Here is a 23,306-nt window from a genome sequence, read left to right on the forward strand (position 1 = left end):
CCAATACCTTGGGTAGGAAGGCGGAGAATGAGGGCTGTGAGATCCCGGATACCAGGGCACCAGTGGTTTGGAAGAAGCCACTTGCCAACATGTGGAGTACAGCTAGCAGCTTGGTTTCTTGTGGAATGGTGCGGGGTGTCTGCAAGCTGGGTGCCAACTGTGGCTCAATGTTGCGCAGCAGCTGCCGAATTGCTTGCCATTTGAGCCTGTACCTCTGGATGATGCCTTGTTGGGGGAGTCCCAGAAGGGTTGTCCTGGTGCAGAATATCCTCTCCTGCCTTCTGCGTTGCTTTTGGGGTCCCTGCTGGTGTTGTGGAAGCTGCTGTTGTTGGTCCTGTGCTCTGCGTCTGTGTCCATACTGGATGAAAAACACCTCCATGTCTTCCTTTTGGAGCTCTGCTGTTGTTTCTGTGTGTTTTCTTTAAGTACAGGTGTGTTTGCCCCATTTTAAATCCTGCCTTGACACAGGCGTAATTTTTTCACGCAAATCGGGCTGTGCGTCATTTCCCGCCTCCACCTCCCGGACATGCGGGATTTTCGCGACATTGGATAAATAAGGCGCATGGGTGTTTAAGTCATTTTTGGGACGGGAACGCCTACCTTGCATGTCATTAACGCAAGGCGGTTTACCGCATCCAGATAATGACGCACATGGCGGAATTTTGGCGTTCGCGGGCGTGAAAGTTTAAATATGATGCACAGTTTGCGCCGAATGTGCGTTAAACATTTTGACGCACATGCGGCGCAAACAGAGTATAAATATGACCCATAGTTTATTATAGTTTTATTTTTAAAGGTTTGCTGCTCCTGCTGCAGGTGGGGGGGTAAAGGGCGATGCTCCTCCACCCTAATTGAGGAGCCATCCCTGAACAGTACTTTGGCCAACATAAAAATATATGTTCCTCAGTTTCAAAGAAAATGAACTTGAAAAATTGGTTAGCTAAATTACCATTACCTGGATCAAGGAGATAATAGTTATTAAAACAATCCAATAATATGACTTTAAGACATCTATGTCAGATTATTTAATGGAGGATAGATTGTCCCATCGCCTTTTAAGGCCTAGGAAACCAAGTGGAAAGATTGTTCTGTTCAGTATTTTCCTTAGCCAGTCCCTATAGTGGATAAGCTCCAGGGTGCACCACTGCTTTAGCCAATAGATCTAGGGTTTTAGTTTTGCTAGGTAAGATATTATTTTTAGCCCAGTATCATAAAACAAAGGTATAATGGGAGTACTTTTTGGAACTCAGACAAAAGATCTTAAGAAACTATTCTCTGCACTGGCCAGCTGATGTAAATCCTTGAATCCCTATAATTCTGCTTCGTAAAGAGCAGGCTTCTGAGCCTTTGCCCTATAAGCTTCCAAAGTTGGGGGCAATTGAGCAAGAGCTGGTTTCAAAATGCTTGCAGGCAATGGCCTTAGGCCTATGCTTAATAAGCAGGGTGGTTTTATTGAGTTGGGTTCCCACTCAAATTTATGAGACAGTTTAACTCCCAGATACTCCCAGGTATAAATTTGCTCTAACTTTTTGGATCCAATCCTCATGACACACTTCCTAGGGGGTTGGTTCCTAAGAACCATAAACTTTGTTTTAGAAGCATTCAGTTCCAGCCCTCTATGGCTGTTGAACTTAACAAAGCGATCTATAAGATTTTGCAGGCCAACTGGGGTCTTGGAAATTAGCAAAGAGTCAGCTGCAAAGAGCAAAATATGTATCTTAGAACCTTGCAAGGAGGGGAAATCATTCAGTTAATCCAATAAATATGTGGCCAAATCATTGGAAAAAGGTGTGGGTGCTAGTAAACTCCCCTGGCAAACGCCTCTGTTTCTTGTAATACGTTTGGTCAGTTCGCCATTGGCACCCCACCATATTACGGCATAATTATCTTTGTGAAGCTGTGCAACGAGGTTAACCATTTCAAGAGGAGCACCCAGTCCAGCAAGAGCACTCCAGAGTTTGTCCTGTTGGACAAGATCAAAGGCTGCATGGAGGTCAACAGATGCTACAAAAAGATTTTGTTGCTTGAGACAGACATAGTTCCAATAAAAGGTGGCAAACTAAAACACCTAATCAACAGTACTGGTTTTAGCATGAAAAACGGCCTGTAGGGGAGACATTATATGATGTTCGTTCATCCAGTCAGATAGCTAATAAAGCATCTTCTATAGATTGTCAATAGGGGCGATGGGGTGATAGTTGGAAGGATTGCCACCATTGATTTTCTTATAAATAGGGCTGATCTCTACCCTCTTCCAAGTATAAGGAATTTCATGACCAGCTGCAATAGCGTTAGACAAAAGGTTTATGTAGCTATACCAAACTATGGACTCAGATTTAAGCTGATCACCAGGGATCTTATCAAGGCCAGGGGCCTTTGCCAGCTTAAGGCAACCTATAGCTCTTCTGGTTTTGGAGAGACTGAAGGTTACCTGACAACTTACATCAGTGGTGTCATCACTAAGCGAGGCCATATCACTTGGCACTATCAGCTCTGGCAGACAAAGATGAGAAATGAGACACCCATTCATCAGGCGAGATGTAATGTGAACCTGCAGGGGGTTATCAAGGCTTTAATGGGACAATAAATGACAGAATGCTTTGTTGTTGTTTGTCCTAGCAGCATAAACCAGATCTTGCCACAAGTTATCTTCCTAAATGCTCATCAACTTCTCTAAAGAATGTTTATACTGGTATCGAGCTTTTTTAATTTCTAGACAGGACAGGGGTTTAATGGCTTGGTGCAATTCTCTTTTGGTTTCAGCACATTCAAGAATAAACCATGGTTTTGCTTTGGCACGAGGGCATGGATTATGAAACTCCTGCAGCTTGGGAAAAGCTTAGCATGGATTTCCATTATGGGAATAAACTTTACTGGGCATCCAAAAACATTTTTGTTTGGTCAACAAATCGATGATGAATCTCAGCCCTCAGATTTTCATTAGACAAGACCGGGGGCCAAAAGACTTAGGCCATTACTCGCGGTCTTACTGCAGCCCTCCAGGTGGTAAAGACCACTGCATGACGAGTTTGGCAGTTTGTCAGAAGCCAAACCGTCACAACGCCACCACTCCCACCGATGCGGTGGGACCACCTCGTCTGGTGGTGAGCACCTCTAGGCCAGCCGCTTACCTTAGACCTCTGGCCGTATTAGGAGGCTTTTCGCAGCGGTTGCCTCACCATGAAAACCCTGGCGGTAATGCACTCAGTGACAGGAATCCCCATTCCTGTCGCCGGCACATGCACCACCCCACGTCCTCACACTTGTAGACACATACCCCCACTCGCCCAAGCACTTCCTCACACACACCCTCCGTTGGTGAGTTGTAATACGGCGGTCCTCAGACCTCCAACACAGGGGTCTTTTTTGTGCCCGCGTTGACAACTGTCTTGGCAAATGACTGCCGAAGTCAAAATGAGCACCTTAGTGACGATTGCTGGATAACAATGGGAGGGGCACCTCAATAGAGTTTGGAGCAACTGTTCTATCAAAGTCAGGTCCCCTAAACGCAGTAATCAGGGAATTATGGGCACTGTCAATATGATTAGCAATGGTCATATCCTCAAGTAAGGACAATAAGTGCAAATCAACATGAATGTAATTAATATTACTCTGATAACCCCTACCTTAAAACTCAGTGCCATCTCTAAACCAGAACGTGTCTGCTGAAGATAACTGAAGAGGTACGTTAGGAAAGTGCTGTACTGGTAAGTGTAGGTATATTCCATTGTTCATCCACGTGCTCAATCAGGGTGTTAATGCAAGTAGAAGGCTCAAAAGTAGTATTGAAATCACCAGCAAAAATAATTTTAGCATGCTTCTGCTGTGATTCAGTAAGATTGTCCAGGAGTGCTACAGCTGCCGAATCAATGTCAGCTGGTACCAATCCTATATATGTGTTGATGATTACGCTCAAACCTGTACTAAACTTGACATAGACCCCTATTAAATCAGGGGAGTCAACTTTTATCATAGTATGTGTACAGTGTACAGAGTGTTTGATCAAAACCAATAGCCCCCCCAGAAGCCCGACCATATTTCCGGGATGAGTAGCCTTTATGCTATAGGTGGTGAAGCCATTGAGATACACCTTTTCAGTGGACCATGTTTCCTGGAAAACATAGAAGTCGACATTTTCTATCTAAGAGCCCCATTCTGCTTCCCAAAACTCAGCATTTATGCCAGCCAGGTTCCAAGATATGACAGAGAAGTCAATTTCCAGGGTGCTACTCTCAACATTTGGTTTATCTTGGGGATACACATTGTACCAGGGCATGTTTACCTAGATCCCCTCTATCGGCCCCTCCAAAGTTTTGGTATGCAGGCACCCCATGTCCATCGCTTTCTCACAAACAAGTTTTTTTTCTTTTTGCAAAACTGTCATGCTGCATATTTAATGTAATGATATTATTTTTATTGTATGTTTTTAACTAATTTGTGTCTTCTATTTTATTGTTAATGTGTTGACATTGTACTTTACTGTACAGGTTTATGAATTTATGAAAATCGAATAAAGCAAAGTATAGATTGGTTGAACAATGGTTATTTTCTTGGTTGTCTTCGCCCACTGAAACAGTACAGCATTGACCAATGCCTTGCACTACCGTGACACTTTATATATTTCATGTAGAATAAATGAATGATCTGCTGTGTCCTGGTCTATAACTATCTTGTATATGTTTTACAAAAGTGTACCAAATGATCAGCAGTATGTTAGAAAGATAAAGTGCAATCCGTGAATTTACAACTAAGCATTTTTTGAGGCATGGCATCAACGTCAGTGATTTGTTATAGGCCAACTGGAATCAACTTACTGGTTTGCAAATTATTGTATATTAAACAGTATGAAATTAATATTGAATAACGTAATGTGTCATCACTTGTGCAGTGCAGTATAGAGCACATATTTCATACCATTCTCCATAAACCCATGAAAGACATCTTGGATTATGATTTGATTGTGATTACTGTGGTTCAATGTTCATTCTTCAAACAAAATCAAAATTTTAGATGCATGCAATGCTAATTTATTCAGAAAAGGCACGTTCTGTTAAAAATACTCACTCAATATTTTATAAAACAATTTGGGTTCTTCTAGCACGTTTTTTGTGAAACAAAAATGCAGACTTCATTCCTCTTAAAATAGCACGTTTTATATTATAACGTGCCTTTCCTGCTGAGTACTTTTCAGAAGCTCATTTGGCTAGTGTTCAGGCAAAGTTAGGTTGAAAATATATAGGCCCTCATTATGACATTGGCGGTAAATGGCACTTACAGCCGCGCTGACGGCCATCAACTCACAACCGTGCTGGCGAATATCCGTTCACCATATTTTGACACACACATACACCAATACGACAGAATACAACCACATACACAAATCCGCCAGACCAAAGGTCAGTGATGAACTGGCAGTCCCAAAACCCACACCGTTACGCCATCAGAACAACGCTCACCATATTATGACCCTTGAATCACCACGGTGGACATTCAAAGACGGTAAACCATTGGCGGTACATACTGCCGCGCTCACAATGGACACCCACATACAAAATAACACTACATTGGACAATTCAAACAACACACACCTGACACCTATACACATACCACACCCACACACCCACACCCCTATAAAACACACACCCACATTACCCACAACCCTTTACGATTGCAAATCATAGCCACCAGACTGACACAAAGACCACTTAGACAAGTAGACACACACCACTTACACCCATACATCCCTCACGCACCCCACATAACACACCCCACCATATTACTTAACCCTCACCAACATACACCACACAACACCCATGGCACCACAAAGGCCACCCTGTTTCACAGAGGAGGAGTTAAGGTTCATGGTGGGGGAAATTGTCAGGGTAGAGCCACAGCTCTTTGGAGCACAGGTGCAGCAGATATAAATAGCAAGGAAGATGGAGCTATGGTGGAGAATCGTGGACAGAATCAATGCTGTCGGACAGCATCCAAGAACAAGAGACGACATCAGGAAGAGGTGGAATAACCTACGGGGGAAGGTACCTTTCATTGCAGCAAGACACTAGCTCGCCATACAGAGGACTGCCGGTGGACCCCCACCTCCTCCACCCCAACTCACAGCATGGGAGGAGAAAGTCTTGGCAATACTGCATCCTGAGGGACTTGCCAGAGTTGGAGGATGACTGGACACTGGCAAGTCTACTCTAAACAATTATCACCCCCCATACCTGCATGCCATCACATACTCTCACCCTCACTCCCATCACTCCACCACATCCCACACACTCCACCATCAAATTTCACTAATCCCAATGCCAAGCCCTGCATGCTGTACCAATGCATGGACAACCCTCCCAGACCTGCATGGACACTCATCATCAAAGCATGCACATTATAGGGAAACTAACATAACCACAATACACCAACATACAAAAGCAAAAGCTGGCAGGGGAACAACAACCATAGAGGGGAAGCTACAGAAGTACAAATGTCAGTCACCTGAAGCATAATACATGATTTACATCCCCATAGGTACCCCAGCCAATGTCACTGGAGAGGAGATGCCACCACTATCCAGTCCCCCAATAGAAAAGGCCCACAGTGATGACAGTAACTCTGGACTCCTGGATCTGGATGATCTATCTGGCCCATCAGGGACCACTGGACAGCCGGTCGCCCAAGCACAATCACAGATCACCACAGAGCCTCCCCCATCAGGAACTAACACCACACCGCCTACCCAGTGTGCCCACACCACTGACCCCAGGCCACACCTCACCCACAAGACAATCAGGGACCTGGGGTCAGTGGGAGTGGGCACACTGTTCAGGGGACAGAGGCACAGGCCAACAGGGACACTGGGAGGACTGCTGTGTGCAGGGGAGGGCAGGAGCAGGGAACTGACTCTCCAGGAGGCACTCTCCGAGATCCTGGGAGCCTACCAACATTCCCAGGACATGAAGGGCCAGATGCTAGGCAATGTGCAGGAGAACAGGCGGCTGCAGAAGGGACAGTATCAGGGGATCAGGGAGGACTTGCAGGCCATCAACAACACTCTGATCTCGACAGCAGGGGTGCTAGCAGACATGGCCAACATCAAGAGGGAAGCAACAGCACACCAGCGGACCCCTTACCACTAGCCAGTCATCTGAACAGCCCTCCAATTCCGCTGCCTCTAGGGGCCAGGAGGCCCTGCCACAGGACCAACAGGCCACCAGCACCCCTCCCATTGCAGAAGATGAACCACCCCACAAATGTTCCCTGCGAACCAGGCAGAAGCCAGAGAAGCTTGCCGAGACCACCGCCAGGAAATGAGACTCTCCTGATTGTGCCCCTTGTGTCCACAATGCATCTGTGCTACAAACAGACTGGAACATTACCCTGGGCTTTCCTCCATCAGCAACCCAGCCTATTGCAATACCCCTTAACTTATTAGCACATAAATAAACACCCCTGGAACAAAAACAAGTATGGAGTCTGTCAAATATTGAAATATGTATAACTTTAACAAGCTGTAAACATTGCAATTCAAATGTACAGTTATAAATACATAGGTGTGACCCGTCGTGGGCAGCAGTAAACACACCAGGAGCCAGAGTGGGGCACAGAGATATGAAAATAGAGATGCCAAAGGGTACAGTAAGTGGCCATAGACATTGGGAAATCAGGCTGCCATGTTCAATGTCTAACACATAACTGCAATGGAAAGTGAACTTACAGTGGCTTACCTGTGTGTCACTGGAAGTACTGTTGAATAAGTGAACTTCTGCTGTCCACATCTTCTTCCTCTGCCTCCTCTTCCTCACTGTCCACAGGTTCCACCGCTGCCACAAGACCATCTCCAGGCTCATCTTCCTGCAGAAAAGTCACCTGAACCTGGCCTTCAGGAGGAGAAAGGTTCTTTCAATTATAATCCTTGTTCGCCCATGTGCCTCATTGTAACATTCCTCTGCCCTTGTCCTGGCATTCCTCACTGGGGTCAGTAGCCATGAGAGGTTGGGGTAACCAGAATCACCTGCAAATATCGAGGGATACCTGTTAGACACACACTCAACCTTAGGGACAACCCCACACCCGCATACCAACATCAACTGGGTGGGGACCATGGGCTCACCTATTAGCCACACCCGGTGTCTCTGGAGTTGAGACATCACATAAGTAATGCTGCTATTCCTCAAGATAAAGGCATCATGCACAGAGCCAGGATACTTGGCACCCACATGGGAGATGTACTAGTCCGCCAAACACACCATCTGCACATTCAGAGAGTGAAAGCTTTTTCTATTCTTGAACACTTGTTCATTTCCCCGGGGGGGGGGGACAAATGCAATATGTGTACCATCAATGGCACCAATGATGTTGGGGATCTGTCCCAGGGCATAAAAGTCAGCCTTCACTGTGGCCAAATCCTCCACCTGGGGGAATACGATGTAGCTGCGCATGTGTTTCAGCAGGGCAGATAACACTCTGGTCAACACATTGGAGGACATTGGCTGAGACATCCCTGATGCTACGGCCACTGCTGCTTGGAAGGAACCACTGGTCAGGAAATGGAGCACTGACAGGACATGCACAAGAGGGGGGATACCTGTGGGCTGGCGGATAGCTGAAATCAGTTCTGGCTCCAATTGGGCACACAGTTCTTGGATTGTGGCCCTATCAAGTCTGTAGGTCAGGACAATCTGTCTGTCCTCCATTGTCACCAGGTCATCAGGGGTCTGTACACGGGGGATGTCTACATCTCCTATTCATCCTCATCAGTTGAAAGCTAGGGTGGAAAACGGTGAGCAGAGGGTCATATTCACACATGTGAAAATAAAAATAAATTTCTTTTTTTACAGAAACAGTATGTGAATTTGAGAATCAGTTGATGGGCCAATGTCTGATGTGACGCAGTTAGGTGCCATGGTCTATGACCCCCTGAAATGGCAGCTGCCTGTCCTGTGAGGAGAGAAAAGTGGAAATTAGGTCATTCCGCTGGTGTTGTGCGCCGTTCCGGTCGGCAGTCGATGACCGCCGCGCAACTTTGCATGAGTTATCATTGGGGCCTATGGGTTTTAGGAGTCAATGACGATGTACGCTGGTGTGACTGCCATTTTCTATCTGTTCACTCACTTGCTATCTGACCTTCAACAGGAGAGGACCTACACTGCAAGTGCTGCTGTGACCTGTGTCTGGAAGCAACAATGGATCGAGTGTCTGAAGAAAGGGCCCCGGCCATCACTTCGGAGGAGTTGGAGAGACTGGTGGATGGGGTGCTACCCCAGTACACTTTACTCTATGGGCTTCCAGGCAAACAGGTGAGTACACTGTGAGTATGATGTGTGGGCCATGATTGTATGGAGTGCTGTGTGTGTAAGCTTTGTGTGGGGGGGCTGAGGGGTCCTGGGAAGAGTGCTGCATGTATGGTGGTCAATGTTTCTGTGTAAAGGGATGGGAGGGATGTGGTGGGGCATGAGTATGACAGTCCGGACGGTATGACAAATCCCTTTTCTTTCTTTTTTTCCTGCAGGTCAGCGCCCATTAGAAAAAGGATATTTGGCGTGCCATCGCCAAGGAGGTGTGGACCCTGAGGGTCTTGTCTTTGACATGCGGATCACCCACTGCCCCAAACCATGGTAGGACCTGCGCAGCTGGGCAAGGAAGATGGTGGAGGCCCAGCTGGGGCTGGCCTTCCAACGAGGAAGGGGTGCCCATCGTACCCTGACCCCCCTGATCTTCCACATCCTGGTGGTGGCCTATCCGGAGTTGGATGGGCGCTTGAAGGCATCGCAGCAGCCACAAGGGGGTAAATACAGATTCAGATACATTACTTTGCGCATGTTATGGTTGTACCTGGGTGGGGGATGTGGGCTATGGGTGCCCCTAGTCCAGGGTTAACATGGCAGGGTATGTTCAATGATGGGCAAGCTCAGATGCACTCCAACCCCAATAATGCTAGTGGGCATCTACTACTGGGCAGGGTCCTGTTGGTTTCAGGTGTGCAGCCAATGGTGTTGGGCAATGTACCACTTGGGCTGGTGACTAGCATTGTAACTGGTAGTGCATGGCCTAGTGCATAGGGCTGATCCCTGTGTGTTGTGTACGCCAACAGTAGTGTTGTTGCCAGCATTGACCAAGTGTATCATCTGTCTCTCCCTTTCACCCTGTACTTGTGTGCATTAGCATCATATGGCGGAGGAGCAGAGACACCAGCGACAGAGGGAGCTGCATCCCACATGGGCCTGGAGGCCGAATCCACTGACGGTGAGGGCACAAGTGGGACAGAGGGCGAGGGGAGCACCAAGATGGAGACAGGAGCGGATACTACAGACAGCGACTCCTCCTCTGATGGAAGCTCCCTGATGATGGCGGACACCTCTGTGCCAACCCCAACAACAGGTACAGCCACCACCCCCATCCAAGCACCACCCTCCCAGCAGCCCCTCAGCATGTTTCCTGTGCCCGCTCACCCAGGAGGGTGGGCATCTCCTTCGCCCCAGGCACCTCAGGCCCTGCCTCAGTCAGCCCTGCTTCCCTTAGTGAGGAGGCTATTGACCTCCTGCGATCCCTCACTGTTGGGCAGTCAACCATTCTGAATGCCATCCAGGGTGCCAAGAGGCATTTGCAACAAACAAATGCATACCTGGAGGGCATTCACTCTGGCGTGGCAGCCCAACAGAGAGCATTTCAGGCTCGGGCCTCTGCACTGATGGCAGCCATTGTCCCTGTCTCCAGCCTCCCTCCTCCAACTTCCTCTACCCAGTCCCAATCATCTCAACCCCAACCTATCCCAAGCACACCTTCAGACCAGCATTCACCCAAATCAACACACAGAAGTGGCTCAGGCAAACACAAGCACCACACATCATCCCACAGACACTCACACAAACACCATCCAGAAGCAGACACACCAACAATCACTGCCTCCACTGTGTCCCCCTCCTCCTCGTCATCCACCTCCCTCCCAGTAGCGTCTCCACTCACACCTGCATGCACTACAACCTCATCCACTACCTCCATCACCAGCACGCCTGTCACTACACGCCCCTCGCTGGCAGACACCATCCCCACATCCATGCACGCGTCCCCTGTGTCCTCTCCCACTGTGTCTGTGACTCCTCCTTCCATAGTACACAAACGCAAGCACACACCCACCCAACAGCCATCCACCTCACAACAGCATCCAGCTCATCAACCTGCACCCAAACACAGCAGACTGACCCCTCCTACAACCACTCCCTCTTCCTCCACTCCCAAACCTTCACACTCTTCCCACCCCAGTGTCCCTAAGAAGCTTTTCCTCGCCACCCGTGACCTCTTCCTTACCCCTCTCCCCGTCCTCCACCCTGGGCTAGGGTGGCCAGAACCTAGCCCAGCACCTCAGCCACCAAGTCCATGTCCACTGTGGTTTCTGCAGCTGCGAGAGGCTCTAAGGGCCAGCCAGTGTGCCACCAACACCTGCCAAGGCCAAGAAGGTTACACCACCTGGCAAGGGCAAGAAGTGGGCAGCATCCAGCAAGGAGAAGGAGCCACAACCAGCCAGCAAGGCCAATTCAAAGACTCCAGCTGGCAGAAACAAGGAGGCACCACCATCTGCCAAGGGCAGGAAGGGGCACAGAACACCAGCCAGCGCACTTCAGCTGTCCGAGGCTACAAGTGCAGGCCTGGAGGCTACCACCACAATGCCCAGCATCGCCGCCTGCACCGCGCCCAGCATCGCCACCTGCACTGCCGCAAACACCGCCACCTGCACCACCGCAAGCATCGCCACCTGCACCGCTGCAAGTAGCACCACTTGCTGCAGCAGCAGCCCCAGTGGGCAGCCGTCCGACGCTACAGAGGAAGGGCTGGAGCCTCCCCCCACCACTGGCAGCACCAACACCTGCACCACGGGCAGCACCACCACCTGCACCACCACCTGCACCGCCACCTGCACCACCGCAAGTAACACCAACACCAGCACCGGCACTGCCACCACTGTACAGCTGTCCCCGCCGGCATCCTGCCCACAGAAAATCATGTGGGTCTGACACCCAGGTGAGTGACTGTGACCTTGCACTCCCCAAGATCTGCATCACAGTGCAAGAAGGCCCCTCCAGAACCAGTGGAAGAAGGCATCCACTCACCCTATCCTTGGCAGGATGAAGCACACGGGGCACAAAGCCCCCTCCAGAACCAGTGGAAGAAGGCATCCACTCACCTTAGCCTTGGCAGAATGAAGCACAATGGGCACAAAGCCCCCTCCAGAACTAGTGGAAGAAGGCATTCACTAGAGAGACTTTGGCTTTACACTCCCCAGGACCAAGCAGTGGGCAAAGCACCCACTAGAGAGACTGTGGGTGTTCCCCACAGTCTCTCTAGTGGGTGCTCCCCAGGACCAATTAGTCGTCTGCCCTGTGGCAAAGCTCATAGAGCTGCAGGTTCAGGACCTTGGTGGACAAGATGCACTTATCAGTGCTATTCCATGAAGGGACTACAATTCCTATGTTTTTAGAGGCATCAGCCATCTTGGGGTGTGGCAGGCCTATAAAGCCCAGCCACACCCAAGCACATTGCTCACTATTTTGAAGACTTCAATGCAGTCAGACCTCGTGGGGGATTCTCTGAGGAAGAGCAGAATTCTTGCATGGCAGAGTGGCATCCAATCGAAGTATACTTGTTTCCATGGTGAATTAAAAAACGAGTAGGTCGTACTCGTAGCGATAAGGCCTTGATGACTTCAATTTTGGAGGAAGTCATTACTTCCAGATGTAAAGTGCCCCTTAGCACAACGAGCAAAGCGTTTCCAGTTTCCAGGTTACAGCGGCCTGGGCGCGATGATCAAAGGCTTTTCAGTTCACAGACGTAAAGCGCTCTTGGCACGGCAATCAAAGCGCTTCAATCAACAGGAGTAAAAGGTGATTCAGGCCACATAAGTAAAGCACTTCAAATTCAATGAGCAAAACCTTTTTGGCCTTTTATAGTTGTGAATGTGAAAGTATTTCTGGAGATAAGCAAATCATAGTTTTCATTGTTTTTTGGAAAGCATAATATGTGATACGCATATCTAATTCTTTGTGATTTTCTAGGTCATGATCAAAGGTTTATGTTATGAATGCATAGATGATAGAGGATTGATATTCTGAGTATGATCATAGTCCAAACCTCTTGCCATCTCTTGATTCTGAGGTTGTAGTTTATTCTTGTTCCATGATGATCATAGTCTAAAGCTCTTGTCATCTCTTGGTTCTGAGTTCATAGTTTATTCTTGTTCCATGATTCAAAGAAGGGGCTTTGCCCTCATTTCAAAAGGGGTCTCCATCAGATATCGGAGACGCATTTGAGTCAAGAGTCTATTGATAAGTTATATTTCTATGAATGAGTAAATGCATGTTTGTTCTGACCTTTTCTTTACAGATCTCTCTTACTGCTGTTCCCTACCCTAATTCCCTTCCCCCTGACTGGCTTCATCATAACTCTGTGCTATAATAGCTTTCTGAGTTGGTGGCGCCGGAAGGTGAGCCTTTTGTTCAGCAACGTGCAGATCTCGAGGAAAGGACACTGTGACAGCAGTGTTCGCTCCGTACTGAGGCAGGAGTCAAGTGTGGGCTTGGCCTATGTGTTTTGGCCCAGTGGGCCACGGACATTTTGAGTCGGCATTGTCCCGCGTTTTGTATATATTGTAAATACTGTTTTTGCTTTCTAAATGTATTTCTAAGTATTTCTAATATTACACTCATTTGACTCCATTCCATTTGTCCTTACGTTATTCCAGAGTATTACGGGGTGTATATGTAATGTTGTTGCATCGGTTTGTGTGTATGGTGTTGGGGGAGAGGGTGGGGGTGTTGCGTGTTGCATGTGTGTGTGTCACTCTCCCCCCCCCCTTGTGTGCTAGGTGCAGTACTCACCGTGGCGTTGTCGCCAGTGTTGGTGCTCCTGGTATATGAGCAGATACACCAGCATGGGGAAGACCTGCAGCTCGGGCTCCATGGCGTCCTGGTTCTTCCTTGAGTGTTGAGAGGTGAGTCATTTCCCTTCTCTGTACTGTTCCCGCCATGCTTTTGAAGGCGTTGGTACCGCCCCGGAAAAGCTGGGGGATAGTCCTCTTGTAATACAGTGGGTGGAACCTTGTCTTTCGCCTGGCTGTTGGCGGTTACCGCCGCGGTTTTTGTTGCTACCACCGTGGCATCGGAGTGTTGAAGTGTCTGTCTGTGTGGTGGGTTTTTGCCGTGTCATGATTCCATTTTTTTCACCGCCAGCCTATTGGCGGTGTTACAGCCGCTTCAACACCGACCGCCAGGGTTGTAATGAGGGCCTAAATACAGACAAGAATCCACCCATTGACTTTCCTTCATAGAAAATAGTGGAGCAAATGGAGCTGGTGGAATCTAATCTGTGTATTATGTTTCCTCCATGAACTGGAGGATTTTCAATTTTCACCAAGCTCTAAATAAGGCCCTTTGATCCTTAGGTAGGACTTTGCATCTTGAAAGCCAAGTGGATGGGCTGTTGAAGGACGGATTTTTGGTCTAGCTTTTTGCTAGAGAGTTTTTTCCCAGAACATGTGAGATGTTGTAGCCTTTTTATGTGTTTAAGGCTGCCATAGTGTGTGTGGAAATCCCAGGCATGGTACAAGCTGAGGGGAAACATATCAGGTTGGGACCTTAAGGAAGGTGACCACTATTCTCACTGGCAGATTGGAGGAGGTTAGAGTATTTCCCATGGTGTAGTCAGCTGAGGCTCCACTGTTGAAACACAGTGGTCCACCGCCCCCTAAAGAGGTGGGCGGATGGGGTACCTACCAATTTTTTACAGATGCTTATGACTTCCAACTCTAAATGTGTCCCTTTGTCTTTATTGTGCTGTTTTAGTCCAAATAGCACTTTAAATGTTTCCTATACTCTCTATGAAAAAATTATAATATCTCAGTAGATATTTGGGCAGCTGTTTTGCATCTGAAATGAACCTTTAAAGTATCACCTGGCAAACCACTCACATGTGGCCCAAGATGGTCACAACTTACATTCTCACTTTTCAAGCTGTATCTTCAAATATTTCCACAATCTTAGTATCTTTTTAATGGATAATTGTATCCAAATTTTATATATACCCCATTGTTTTAGCTATTCCGTTCATAATGGTGGTTTTGTCGAAAAAATCAATTTATTACACATTTAGGGGCATAGTTATACTCTGCGCCGAATTTGCGTCCAAATTTTGGACGCAAATTTGGCACAAACCTAACACCATATTTATACTGTGACGCCCGACCCCGCGAACGTCAAAATTCAGCAGTGTGTGTCATTTTCTAAATGCGTGAAACCGTCTTGCGTTAATGACATGCAAGGTAGGCGTTCCCTTTTAAAAAATGACTTTAAGGCATGTGCTCCTTATTTATACTCCTGCGTCATTTTGACGTACAGGAGGGGCGCGGGCCTTAAAAAATGGCACCCAGCCTGATTTGCACCGTTTTTTAACACCTGGGTGGGGGATCTGTGGGCTCATTTCCATGGTATCTGACCATGGAAGCAGTCCACAGGTTCCCTTCCCTGCCCCCAGGGACACCACCTGCCACCCTCGCCCATCCCTGGAGGACACCCATGAATGGGGGGACCCATCCTAGGTAAGTACAGGTAAGTAGAGGTAAGTATTTTTTTTTAAGTGGCGTAAGGGGGCCTACATGCCACTGTACCCAACGATCATGCCCAGGGGATAGAAATCCCCTGGGCATGGACTTTGGGCAGGGGGCATGACTCCTGTCTTTCCTAAGACAGGAGTCATTTCAATGGGGGTTGCGTGTCAAAGAATGGCACAAGTCCGGTTAGAGTCATGATTTTTTACTCTAACCTGACTTGCACCATTTTTTGACGCACAATCCCCATTCTTCCCTACGCCTGCGTTGCCTGGTTAGAGTAATTTATTTTTACTCTAACCAGGCCGCAGGGCCGGCTAACATCAATCCATAATTAAGGCACCTGCCTGGTGTGTCGGAATGGTGTTAGCCGGCGGTAAATGTTGTGACACAAACCAGGGCTGGCGCTGGTTTGTGTCAGAAAGTATCAATGTGGGCCTTAATATCTAGTGAGGATATTAAATAAAATAATAATTCTTCATCAACAAGTTGAATCTTGCTACATTTACCTCTGGCACACCAAAGCCAATAAGAATATGAGTTACCTCTACTATGCAATTAAACTTACATGCAATGATCTTACTCTGCTCCAAAAGGAAGTCAAACTGAGACAGCTAACAAACATATGGATGTAATTTGTTCATAGCTCCTCACTTTTTGCATCACACGTATGACCATTCTGATATGTTGGCTACCTTTTGTGGGTTCCAATACTTTCTTTTTAAGGTGGAGAATTGATTGCCAACGCCTTTAAAGTAGCATTTTTGGGTACCTATGTGACTTTTTTCTTCAGTTTGTATTATGTATTATTTTGGAAATTATTATTACTAGTGAAATGAGGACAACTATAAAATGCATTTGTGTGTTGCAGGAATGTGGAGGTACAGCTCCCCCGTGTATCTCAAACCAAAAGTAGTTTATGGAAATCCAAAGTGATGCCCTTTCTTTAGGGCCCCCAGTAATTAACTACCCTACTGTCTTCCAGAGGTGTTGGGAAAGCCAATACCCCTTGCTTGGGAGACGGAGTTCAAGAAAGGCCAGGTTGGTCCCTCCACTCCAGACAGGGTTTATCAATAAGTGGCTCTTTAATTCTTCTTTTATAGGTCCCTTTTCACTCTAAATCTCTGCCCCTTTTCTGGGGCTTAAAGGTGGAGTTGAGAATCTTGCAATGCTTGGTGCACTTACGCAATCTAGGTAAGACATATAACCCCCCTACCAATAACTTACACTTTGTGGGAAAAGCTTACAGGTTAGCCCTGTATGTGCACAGCAAACTATGATTTTAAAGATGCTGAATCTAATGATTATCTATACAATATTTCCTTTGCCTTAGATCTCCCCAAACCGGTACTACAAGGCTAGTTTCTTCCATTCATGACATCACAAGAATCCACTGGTGCATCACCTTATTCATATTTCTCTCCTACCCCTTTCCTCATAAAACAATGACTGAACTGGCAGCAGGCCAGCAGATTAATTAATATGACCCATTCTGGTAGGTCAAATTCTGGATTTCATGATGGCCGGCTCAGGAAAATATTACAAATATCAATGTGCATCAAGGAATGCATATATTGGCAAACTAATATTTTCTATTCTTTTGTTCTGGTTTGCTTGTCCTCTCATTCAAATCCGGCCTGACCTGGCAGTTCCCACTGAACTGTGCCTAATAGAGCATGACTCAGGCTGATTTGCATTTGATATGTTCCTGAGCTGGCAAGCTGGGCAACAAATGATGGCTTTGGATGCAGCCCTAGAAATCTCCAGTGGTTAAGATTACGTCAAGCGTTCACCCATCACTATTTAGTTTTCTTCGGTGCAAAAGCTTTTGTGAGATGGGTATGCCCAGATCTGGGTCTTGTGCTCATTGTGCCAGAGGACAAAAGGTACATGTTCCTGATGAGGCCTGACTTAGCCAAAACCAGTCTGGGCCTGCTTGCGTTCCCATTCATAAGATACCTAGCTTGGCAGTTTTGGTTGTACTGTCCCTATTAAACCAAAGCTGATTTGTGTATGCCTTTTTCTTTTCCAAGGTGGCATTGTAGGCAAGAAAGTGATGAAATTGGATGCAGCCCGAGTAATTACCAGTGGCTGTTAATTCAAGCATTTCTCTGATCTCTTTTTTATGTTCCATATTATTCAGGGAGAGGCTTGGAACTGCCACCTGGCCAGCAATTAACAAGTAATTAGCATGACCCAGCACAGTGATTCAAAACTCAAATCTAACTAGTTTTTGTTCAGGGAAATATTGCAGGTATTAGTAATAATATAATGCATCTAGAAATGCAAATTTGGAGAAACTAATATTGTATATGTGTTGGAAAATGGGTTATTGGTAGGGCAGGTAGGTACCTACACCTAGCAACAAGCCACTAACCTCCACATAGGTACAGTTAGGTCTCAGTAAATTAATCCCAGCTCAACCCTTGGTAGCTTGTCAACGAGCGTCAAGGCTTAACTTAGGAGACAAAGTGTAAAGCATTCAAATATCACAAAACAGTAATTAAATAAAACACAGGAAACAGTTTAAAAATCCAAAACCAATTTATAAAAATAGTTTATATTTTTATCTTTAAAATGACACAAAAACTATTAAAATCGGTTCAGGGGAACCGGAGATATGAATTTTTAAAGAATTATTACTTTTCTAGCGCTTAAAAACAAAAAGCGCCAATCGGGTCATCTGGTTGCACCTCGACCGGGGCAAAGTCAAACTTTCAGGCCGACCGCGATGGAGCCCTGCTCGGCTACAGGTCGCGGGAGGCCTCGGTTAAAAAGTTACCTTCTGACTTAATCTTTATTTTGAAGTTTTTCTTCACCGGGACGAACCTGCCAGTTGAATCCGACCTCCTGGAGCCCTTGTCCGGATACGCGATGTGGGTTTCCTCGGTGGAGACTTTTACCTTCGGACTTAGTCGTTTTTTCGAGATGAAAATCCTTCGACCGGGGTAAACCTGGATCTTGATCCGACGTCCATGGAGCCCTTCTCGGATACGATGGCTGGGAGGTCCCGGTCAACTTTTTACGTTCGGACTTAGTCTCTTTTTTGGATGTTTTTCTTTACCGGGACGAACCACGAAGTCAGGCCGGGTCGCGGTTGAGGCAAGCCGGCTAGAATTTCCGCGGCGGGTCGGTCCCTCTCTGGAGCTTTTTTCCAAAAATTCTCAAATCTTTTCCAAACTTCTGGGGCTTCACCCAGATGTTCTTTTAAGGTTCTTTTGGGGTCCACAGCTCACCCCAAGGGTCCAGGAGTTCTGTGATGGTCCTTGGGGGGTGCGGACTTCAACTCCCAGAATGCACCTGGCGCAAACTCCTTTTTGGCCACTGGACAGTGGTCAGCTGGTCGCTTTCTTCAGGAGTTGGTGCAGGGGACTCTGGTTTAGCAATTTTTCACCTGTAGCAAACAGGGAGTCCCTCCTTGAACCAGTTGAAGCCAGGCAAAGTCCTTCTTGTGGTGAAGCCCAAGTGTGCAGCTGGTGCAGTCTTTCTGAGTGCAGGGTCCAGGTGCAGGCCAGGGGTCCAGCAGGGCAGTCCTTCTTCTCCTTGTAGTTCCTTCTTCTTGAAATTTGGTGGGGATCTGAGGTGTGGGTGCAGGTCTGCCAGTTTTATCCTTGCTTCTGGGTGAAAAGCAGGGGGGCCCTGGTTCTCCAATCAGGAACAGGGTTGTCCCCCTGTGATGACCACTTCCTGGGAAGTGTGGCAAAAATCCATCCCAGAAGGCAACAGTCCCTAAAAATCCAACATGGATGAATCTGATTTTTGGAGGTTACATCTGGCTGAGCCCACCCACTGGTGTGGCTAAAAATCATAAACATTCCCCTCTCCTGCCCTCTCCTAATCTAATCAAGGGGGCACCTAATTGTCTGGGGTTGCAGGATGTGGGGGTGTTGCTGGGTGCTTCAAATGTCCTTCTCTGCCTTTGAAGACCAGTTTGGCCGCCCTCCCCCTTCCTGCCTCACCATCTGCTGAGGGGAGATTCTCTCCCCCAAGCACATTCCTTTGTGTGAAGCCAGGCCACTTCACACCTCAGAGCACAGCAGCAAAAACAATGCTGAGCAGAAATTGGCAACTTTTTAGGTAAAGTCTAAACCTTTTACCTGCACTAGTTATATTAAATCCAACAACTGGAAGTTGTGGGATTTATTATAACAATCAATTTGATACCAAATTCTTGGTATGTAACATTTAAGGAGACTTTAAAATTTAAAATAAAGTCTGCCCATTCTAGCCTATGAAGGCCATTTACTTCAATGAGGGAAAAAAGAATTTGGCTGTTTTTACCTCACCAGGGCTTATAAATCTATTTTTATAAAGTCCCTGCTTATAGTTACATGGCACCCAGCCCTAGGGGCACATAGGCCACACCTTAGGGGTGACTTATATGTAAAAATAAGGTAGTTTAAGACTTTGGAAGTACCTTTAATTCCAAAGTCGAATTTGCATATAACTTTAATTTAAAAGCAGCCAGCAAGGCAGGCTTGCTTTTAAAATGACACTGGGCACCTCAGCAATGCACCTAGGTGTGCACCACCTATGCTGTGGTCCCTAAACCTACATGCCCTACCATATACTAGGGACTTATAGGTAGGTTAACTTAGCCAATTATAATTAGCCTAATTTGCATATCCATTTTACACAGAGCACAGGCCCTGGGACTGGTTAGCAGTACCCAGGGCACCATCAGAGTCAGGAAAACACCAGCATAAAGTGGAAAATGGGGGCAAAAAGTTATGGGGCCTCTGCAATCAGCCCTAGTTTCTCACACAACCCCCCCCCAGCCCACACGCCCAGGAGACTCAGCCCAACCCTGGGAGAGTCTTCCTGGCTTGTTAGGCGAGGAAGACAGTGAAGAAAACTGGCTGTCCCTTTGCAGGGCCTACTCTGCCTTATATCCTCCTGTCAGGGTCACTCCCTCTGGGTAGTGAAGCCATCCCAACAGTAAAAGGACCCAACTCAAACTGAAACTTCCCTCTAGGGGGGTCTTCTTCCTCTCTCTCTGCCAACTTGGGTAGTGAGGTGCCCACCACCCCTACTCCAAACTTTGCTAGGGCAACACCTAGCTTACCCAAAGAGGTCACCCAACACTTGAGCAACCCCACCATGACCAATAGGGTCAGGGGGCCTACTTTGCTATTGGCCCTGGTGTCTGCCTCCCAGGCCAAGTACAGTGCTGCCAGGAAGGCTAGCACCCAGCAGAGGCTACTGACAGCTGTCAGTACCCAGAACCACACCCTAAGCTCTCCACTGACAGGTGGCTGAGCTGCTTTAGGGGCATCTTTGGGGTCCTGGCACCCCTCTTGCTGTCTAGAGTGGGGGGCTACCACCTCCTGTGGCAGACACCCTCCTTCCACTCTCCCTTCTGTCAGTGCAGGGGCAACACCTTGCATCTGGACAGCTGCCTGACTACTCAGGACTTCCTTAGGGTCAGGGGAGGCCTCACCTGTGCCAACTCTGGGCTTCCCCCCTACTGGGGCAGAAGGCCTTTGGCTCCCTGGAACTCTTTTTAAGAGTGGCCTACCCTTCCTTTTCTTCTTTCCTTTTCTTGGGGACCCCTGTCTCCTAACTGTAGGGACTGACTCCCCAGGACTTTGGGTTGGGGGGGCGCCCTGGGCGACCACCCCATCTGTGACCAGAGTCACCTCTGGGAGGTCATTGCCCAGGATACAATCTAGGGGAAGGTCAGCACTGACTACTACCCTAATCCAGTCAAGGATACCCTCCCTCTCTAGGGGCACTATGGCTACAGGTTTGGAGGTGACCTCCCCTGTGGCTATCCTGACTTTCTTTGTCTTTCCTGGGACATACATGTCTGGGGTCACTAACCGGTCACTCACTATAGTGTGACTGGCACAGGTGTCTCTCAGGCCAGTAGTAGGGATCCCATTCACCTGAATGGGGTGGAAGTGCCTACTTCCACCCTCAGGGATCACCAGCTTACCATCTGGTCCTGTCTCCCAGCACAATGCTAGGAGGACTTCATCATCTGAGGAATCCTCCTCTATGGCTACACTGGACAGCCCAGTGCTAACCACCTTCTTTGGACAGGCTGCATCTCCTCTGAAGTGACCTGTCTGCTGACAGTCAAAGCAAGCCCTACTGTCCAAGAGCTTTTTTAACCCTGGGTCTCCCTGTCTCTGATTGTCAGGGTGGGAGTGGGATTTACTCTCCTCCTTCTTAGGGTTCTGGGGTACAGAGGGAGTCTCTGTGGTGGGCTTACCACCTCCCTCCTTAGGTTTTTGGGGACCTGTCCCCCCCTTCTTGGAGTCTCCCCCCTGGGACTTGACCACCACCCTGGTTCTCAACCACTCATCAGCTGCCTCCCCTAGCTCTCTAGGGTTGGTCTGCTTAGAGTCCACTAGATGCTGGCGTAACCTTTCTTGGGTACAATTGGTCAAGATGTGCTCTCTCATGATCAGATTGTATAACCCCTCATAAGTATCTACTTTGTTACCAATAATCCAGCCCTCTAGTGCCTTTAGTGAAATGTCCACAAAGTCAACCCAAGACTGGGTACTGACCTTCTGGGTGTCCCTGAACTTCATTCTATATTGCTCTGGGGTCAGACCAAACTTCTTGGCTAAGCACCTCTTCATACTAGGGTATGAATCGGCATCCTCCCCCCTTAAAGTCAGAAGCCTATCCCTTCCTGAGTTGGGGACCAACTCCCACAAAAGGGAACCCCAGTATTGAGGCCTAACCCTTCTCATTTGAAGTGCCCTCTCAAAGGCCCCCAGCCACTTATCTATGTCATCCCCCTCTACATAAGCAGGAACTACCCCCTTGGGTAATCTGGGGCAAACTCCCCCACCCATGGACACCTCAGCTTTTTTATCGCTGCTTCCATCTCTTTTCTCTTTGTATGCCCACTTTTTCTTTTCTAGGGCCAGCTTCTCTGCTTCCAAAGCTATGTATGCTAGCTGGGCCTCCAGCTCTCTTTCTCTGATGGATGGGTTCTCTCCTCCTGAAGGGACCCCCTTCCTACCACTAGCTTTGGGTCTGCCCCTAGTGACTGTATCTACTGAGGACCGTTCTTCCTCATCCTCACTTGGGCTCAGATGCCTTCCCTCCCCTGAGTGGTTAGAGCTTGCATCCTCCCTTCTTTCTCCCTCCTCTGGAGCTTCTTCTGACTCTACCTCTTGGGCCTCAGCCCATGCTGTCAGGGATGTGATCAGGATTTGCTTCCTGAGATCAGTGGTTGCAGGCAACCCTCTTTCAATACACAACCCCCCAAGCTGGACTACTGTCAGTGTGGGTAGGCTAGCCAGATCAAGCTCCATGGTTCCCTAGTTTTGTGTCAACAAAAACTTTTTGCAAAAATTGGAAACAAGAATTTAGAAAAATTACAAAAATTCAATAATCGAAATTAATCCAAATTAAAAATTAAAAACAATTTTTGCACTAGGACAATTTAAAGGATTTTTAATTTGTTTTACCTAAAACTGTAACGTGATATTGAACACAAGTACAGGATCCCGTCGCTGCTTCCAATTATGTTGGAAAATGGGTTATTGGTAGGGCAGGTAGGTACCTACACCTAGCAACAAGCCACTAACCTCCACATAGGTACAGTTAGGTCTCAGTAAATTAATCCCAGCTCAACCCTTGGTAGCTTGGCAACGAGCGTCAAGGCTTAACTTAGGAGACAAAGTGTAAAGCATTCAAATATCACAAAACAGTAATTAAATAAAACACAGGAAACAGTTTAAAAATC

The sequence above is a fragment of the Pleurodeles waltl genome, chromosome 10 (genome assembly GCF_031143425.1).
Source record: "Pleurodeles waltl isolate 20211129_DDA chromosome 10, aPleWal1.hap1.20221129, whole genome shotgun sequence".
NCBI classification, from domain to species: domain Eukaryota; kingdom Metazoa; phylum Chordata; class Amphibia; order Caudata; family Salamandridae; genus Pleurodeles; species Pleurodeles waltl.